Genomic DNA, 7,226 nt, shown 5'->3' with positions numbered 1-7,226 from the left:
AGAAACCAGTTCAACTTGGGGTCAGTGCTGAGTAAAGAAGTAGTCCTCATCTACACAACAATAAGAAAGGTTTTCATTGGAACAGTCATAGCAGACTCTCCTACCTACTACAAATGGTTGGACCCCCCCCCACCCCTGCCAACACCTAATCAGAGTGTTGTTATGGTTGTCGTCCTTTGTTCCCAAAGAGGACCAACATGACAGCACTATGCTGGAGGCAAGTTACAGTATGTCCAACTGTGGCCGACCAGACCAATATGAGCCCAGAATGCTCTATCACAAGTCAGGTACAAATAGTCCACATGAACCTTTGGGATGGAAACGCCACTCCAGAGCACGGTAGAACCCAAGAGAACAGGCGAGTTAATCTTTGTCAATTACTGTCACAGCTAAGTTGTAGATTCTCAGACCAAGGCTCTTGGACTAGACTGTCCCTGTCAGCCTATCTCCGAAGTAGCCAATGAGATAATGAGACAAGGGAACAAGAGGAATTAAGAGAAGTTCCAAATCATCCAACTGCCAGTTGCGCAGGATCCTGGTTTTAGGAAATTGTGAGCAAATACACTAGAGTCAGATGATTTCACACCAAAGATAACACTGACGGTCACTTCCACGTGACAAAGTAAAGTATGTCCTCAGAGGATTACATGACCAAAAAGAAAGATGGACCGGTCACCGAGAGAGAATGAGTGTTGACTAATGGACAGCCAGCGTGAGTCATGGCTACTCAGGGAATTTCGAGCAGTCTTGAGGAAGACCACCAATATGTTGGGTGGACCCCTTGAGTGCATTTATTGGAGGACAGAGTCAAGGATTGAAGAGGATAGGCAAGCATCTGTTCTGGTGAAAGGAATTCCCTTATGGATAATATTCAATTCAATCCAGCAAACATATTTAAGCATCTCCAATGTCACAGGCATTGGAATTGCAAAGACAAAATGTGAGCAGTACCTGCCTTCAAGGAGCTTACATGGACTCTGCTTTAGAATTCACTAATCCAGGAAACTATCAAAGTAGCATTGAACAGGCAATGATGAATAAAATAACATTCATATCTCCCCTGATATTTAAACCATTTGGATCCTTCTACATAAATATATGAGTATAATAATCATAGTTAAAAAAGTACATTCCACATTTTCAACCACAATCAGGGCACATGATAGGACAAAGTCCATTCATTAGGCAAAGCCTCATCAAAAGCATACTTCTTTTTCTAAAAAATTGAGTATAGATTGTAAAAAAAATCCAGATGGACATAAAGGGGTGCTGTATATGCAAAAGAAACATTTCACCCCAAAACATTTTATGAAGAACAGATATGTGTTGCATGTTACAAGGACCTGCAAAATCATCTAAAGGTTTCAAAAAAAGAGATTTGGAGGAGAAAGGGAACTTGTTTTGAATTTCATTCACAGCATTTTTTCCTTTGAACCACCAAGACCAGCATAACTAAGTAATTCATTATTTCAATTCAATTCAATTCAATTCTGGAAGCGTTTCTTAACTGCCAGGAACCATACTGAGCCTTGGGAACAAGAAAGAACATCTTAAATAAAACGGTTTATTCCTACTGCTTACACCTATTATTGCTGATGTGATAATCTATGTTTAAGTCAAAAGGAAAGGGAGAAAACAAACCATGAGCATGAATTAGTGAGAGAAATCTTTTCATTCCCCAAGTTCCTGATTTCCTCCCCTTTAACTTCATGAACTTTGTTTCTATTCTTTGTTATTCCCTACTGTATGCACTTTACTCTCCTTATTAAAGAAGGCACATAGTGATTCTACTGTGTTTGCTCTCAGGATAGAAACACACTGGTGCCTACAATTTAACCCAGCAGTAAAATTTGGGCCATGACTTAAACACATTGCGCTCCATCCACCATTGACCATTGACTTCAGTTCACAAAACATTTCTGATGAAGAGGATTTTTTTTTAATTTCCTGTTTTACACTGAGTCCATGACTTTCTCTGGTCTTTTACAACACTTTCTAGTTAATTTATATGAATCTTTTTGATGGCAGATCTTCATTTTACAGATTTGTCTTTTTCATTCTTATCTACTTGAAAATAATGGTAAGTTATCCACCTCCCGTACAGAAGATAGAATCGTTGTCTAGGGTTGGGAAAAATATCCAAATGTTCACCATTTTTCCAATTCCTTTATTTAAACACCTAATTGTCCTTAACTATTATGTTATTGTATGGAGAATGAGAATTAGAAAAATTTTAAATGCACTGTTATTAATGATACACTGTAATTTCAACAATAAATTTACATTAATTTGAAAATGACTTCTCAGTACTCACTCAAATGAGGATATATGTCTATATCTCAATTATTTTCTTCCTCTTATGGTCCAGGCTTATAACTATAACTTCTAACACTATTAGAGGAAAAATTCATTATGAAGTAGATGGGGGTGGGCTTATAACAACAGCTCATATTTATATAGTACTTAAAATTAATGTTTAGCCACTTTGGGAAAAATTGGGGGAAAAGTAGGTAGAAGAAGGGATAGGACCACTTCTCAGGGTGGATGCAATTATGCTAATAGTCTATAGAGAAAAAAAAACAAAAAAATTACTCAATTTTGTTTTGGTGCCTTTTTTTTTCCCAGGGGGAATGATCTTTGAGCTTGCAGTGTTAAAAATAAATAGCTAATATAAAGCTGAAATCTGAAAGAAAGAAATACCTAGTTGCCCTCAATGAATTTAGGTCCACAGATATGAATGAGGTGTACCCCAGGGCACTGGAAGAATTAACAGCTGTAATTGCTAATGCACTGTCATTGATCTTCGAAAGATTGTGGAGCACAGAAGAGACAGACAGGAAAAGAACAAATGTCCCAATTTTTCTAAAAATGGAAGACAGCAGAGTCTACAAATCATAGGCTGAGAAGCTTGACTGCAATTCTTGGTGAAAATGTAGGAAATATTATTAAAGTGAACACAAAAAAAAGAAGTGGTGCTTATTAGGGGGACAGAATGATTTGATCAAGAACAGGTCATGCCAGAAAAACCTGGTTTACATTTTTGATGAGGTAACTAGATTCATTGAGGGAATGTTGTAGATATAGTTTAACTTAGATTTCAGCAAATCATTTAACCCAGTCTCTCAAGTTACTCTGGTTAAAAATATCAAAACACATGAGATAGACAACTTTCCTAGGTGAATTTACTGGTTAGAAAAGAAAAAGAAAAAACAGATCTAAATTAGTCATTCATTGTTTGATGATTTGTTGAAAGGAGGTCTCTAGTAGAATGCCCCAGGAATTTCTACTTGGTCCTTTTCTGTTTAATAGTTTCTTCAGTGACTATAATGAAAGCAAGGATGCTGTGACTATAAAATTTACAATGCAAAAACTTGAAGGGATGATTAACACTCTTACGAGTAAAGTCAATATGCAAAGTCTTCTCAAAAAGCTAAAAGAATAGACCAAATTTACCAGGATCATTTAATAGAGATAAATGTGAAGTCTTACACATGGGTTCCAAAAATCATTTCTTAGGTCCAAAATGTGCTGGCCTACCTAAGCAAATGTTCATGTGAAAAGAATATGGAGTTTTGGAGTAGACTACAATTCCAAAACATAAATCTATTAATCCCTTGCTGTCAGATATGCTCCTCAAGAAAATACTAGAAGAAACCACACTGGAAGTGGCCTAGGGTTGGTAGCCTTTGGGAGAGAAGGGGTCAATCTTAACCTACTATAATCCAAAAAGAAATGCCACCTGGAAGAATCAGTAGACCTATTGGAATCCCAGAAGAAGAAGGAAGGCAGACGCCCCTGCCCACTGGCCCAGGATTTGGAAAATGTGATTTGGAAGGTTCAGCTCTTTGAAGAAAGACACAACAGGCTCCTTCCATCAAATATTGGCTGGCTTTATTACAAGATATGCTAACTGGAGTACATTTCATATATTTTTTTCAATTTTTTTCAATTTGTATGTACTATACTGACAATGTTGGTTTTAAGCTTCCTTACTGAAGATGGAAGCTTAATAGTATCTGAGGTTAATTATATGCCCTGTTCTATAAAATGAGGACAGTAATACCACCTACTTCAAAGGGTCAGTTTGAGGGCCCATTGAGTTAGCATACAAAAAGAATTCTGCAAACTTTAAAGCTACACATAAATGCTGGTTGTTATTATTATTATTTATGATACCTACAAATTTATGTCACCATAAAAAATAATGAAATGGAAGCATTGATATTTAACTCCACTAAATAATTAGCTAAAGTTCTTAGTGAGCTGATGCTATCAGAATGTATGGATCCTTAGGCCTAAAAACAAAAGCAAGGAATGCAGAAAAATGGGTATTATTGAATAAATGGAACAAATTTAATCTATGAAACATGTTGCCTATAGAGACAGATAATCTTAGAGTCACCTTAGATAGAGTTGAGGCAACAGACTGAATTTAGTTGTCGTCTCCTGGTAATCATCAGTGGGAAGTAATTAGGCTAATGACAGGCTCATATTGAAATTGTCTCCTTGAAGAACTCCACCCCTGATAGCAATCATCCCTAGATTACTGGTGCCTGTGAAACTTGGAGAAAGATGATTCCCATGACACAAAAAAGGAAGTTGAAGAAGGTCTGATTTAGTGGGAAAATGAGTACTGTTTTGAAACATTGAGTTCGAGGGGTCTGTCCATCAGGTAGTTAGTGTCATAAGATGTTCAGTAGGGAATATGAATAAATGTGTTTATAAATCCCAGAGCCATCTGCACAGAAACAAAAAACAGACCCATCAGAATTGTTGAGATCACCAATGAAGACAGTGTAAATTGAAACGAACAAAAGGCCCAGTGTCATGCATGCTTAATAAATGCTCATGATTTGACTGATTGAATTATAAGACCTTGAGTAACATATTAGTTTATGGAGTGGAATACGGCGAATGAGATGGCAAAAGGTACCTAAGAAGACTATCTAGAAATGTAGAAGGAAAACCATGAAAGTCAAGGAGAAGAAATCAGTTAATCAACAACTATTGATATACTACCCACTCCATAAGTGCCAGACTAGACTAGCAGAATCACAGACTTGCTAAGTTGGAAGCCAGCTCAGCAGTCATCTCTTCCAACCCACACACAAAATAAGAGCATACCATACAACGTACTTGACAAGTTGTCATTGAGATTCTGTTTGAAGGCTTCCAAGAAAGGGAAGCTACCCCTCAACTACATATTCTATATTTCAATAGCACTATTAAAACCCTGTTTTGTCTTGACACATAGGTGGGATTTGTCTTTATACTATACTATACTGCTAAGTTTGAAAAATATAAAGAAAAACAAAAACAATGTGTGTCCTCAAAGAGCTTACATTCCAGTGGAGTGGGAGTAAGAAATAAATAATTAGGTATATACCAGCTACAGAGTAGATGGGGAATAGCCTTAGAGGGGAAGTCATAAGAAGTTTGGGGCATAGGATGTATGTCGTAGTTAGGGACCATAAAGCTCTTTACAACCCCTATCTCATTTTATCCTCACAAACCTGCAAGGTAGGTACTACTATTATCCCCATTTTACAGATAAGGAAACTGAGGCAATAAAAGGCTAAGTGACTTGCTTAGAGTTCCATAGCTAGTGTCTGAGTCATAATTTGAATTTAGGTCTTCCTTACTCCAGGCCCAGAATTTTAACCAGGGGGCACCTAACTGTTTACTTTTACAGAAGATATCATGGCAGCTGTCATGAAGGAAGCCAGGGAGTATAAAAATAAATAGGTTGTAAGTAAATAGCTTGTTCCAGGCATCAGGAGACAGCTAGTGCAGAAGTGCCAAGATGGAAGGTGGCATGTGATGGGCATTGAATAGCATGAAGGCCAGTATCATTGGGTCAGAGAGTCCATAGAAAGGAGTAAAGTGTAAGAAAACTGGAGAGAACAAAAGAAGTGGGGTTGTAAGGGGCTTTAAATGCCAATCATAGAACTTTACACATTATCCTAGAGATAATGGAGAGCTACGAGAATTTAAGTAGAAAGTGACATGGTCAGACATCTATCCATTTCTCCTAGTTCTGTTCTTTGCAAAAAAACAGGGGGGAAAAAAGTAATTTGAAGACTGCTATTGTGTACGGCCCCCCTGTTCCTTTTCTTCTGCAGGCCAAACATTCCCTAGTTGTACCAAATTATCCTCATGTGGCTTTAACTCAAAGCCCTTTCTCATCTTGATTCTCCCTTCTGGATGTTCTCCAGATTATCAGCATACTTTCCAAAAGATGGCAACCAGAACTATTAGGGCAATCCAGAAGTGGGCTCCCCAGTATTGGAACAGCCCAAAATGAGGAAACAATCAAAGGTATCTGAAGGTGCATAATGTTTAAGTAGGATGAGGACCTTAAGAAGAGGTCATTGGATTCAGTAGTTAAGAGATCGCTGATATAAGAAAGAGTTGGATTCATAGAAACCTATGAAGATTTAGGTTAACTAATGCAGAGTGATGTGAGCAGAAGCAGGAGAGCAATATATTCAATGACTACAATCATCTACAGGAATATAGCTTTGAGAAAATTAAGAACTATGATCTTTGACCACTCACAACTACAGAAGACTTAAAATGAATCCTGCTTGCCCCTTCATGGCCAGTGGATGGACTGGCAATAGAGAACGTGATGGATATTTTTAGAAGCCGTCCATTTGTGGATTTAGTTTGTTTACTTATTTGATAAAAGGGAAAATGTTTATCTTGAGGGAGGCACTAGATGAGGAATGATAGTAATGCCAAGAAAAGAGACTAAATTAAACATTGAAACAAAACAAAACAACAAACGATAGTAGAAGATGAAAGTGGACATTGGCAAGCACAAGATATAGACTTGGAAGATTATGTCTTCATATTTCTGCTTTCCTACTTACTAGATGACAAATCATGGTCAAATGCCTTCCCTTATCTGAGCCTTAATTTCCTCATCTGCAAAATGAGAGGTTGGAACAAATGTCCTCTCGTGTCTTTAACTCTAAAAATGTTATAAACTTGTTCCACCTTTCACCTGATGAAAGGCCCAGAGGAGGGCCCCAGAATGGAGCAAGGACTTAAGCCCATGTCAATGATCATTGGCTGAGGCAACTAGTAAGGTTTGACCTGGAGAAAGGAAGCCCAAGATGGGGGATGAAGAAGGTAGGAGGGGTCATGATAGCTTGGTGATTGAATTGAAGTGTTTCCATCTGGTGAAAAAGAGTAGAGTTGTCCTCTTTGCATCCAGAAGG

This window comes from Phascolarctos cinereus, unplaced genomic scaffold (assembly GCF_003287225.1).
Source record: "Phascolarctos cinereus isolate Bilbo 61053 unplaced genomic scaffold, phaCin_HiC Scaffold_3;HRSCAF=262, whole genome shotgun sequence".
NCBI lineage: Eukaryota > Metazoa > Chordata > Mammalia > Diprotodontia > Phascolarctidae > Phascolarctos > Phascolarctos cinereus.
This window is presented reverse-complemented; position numbering follows the sequence as displayed.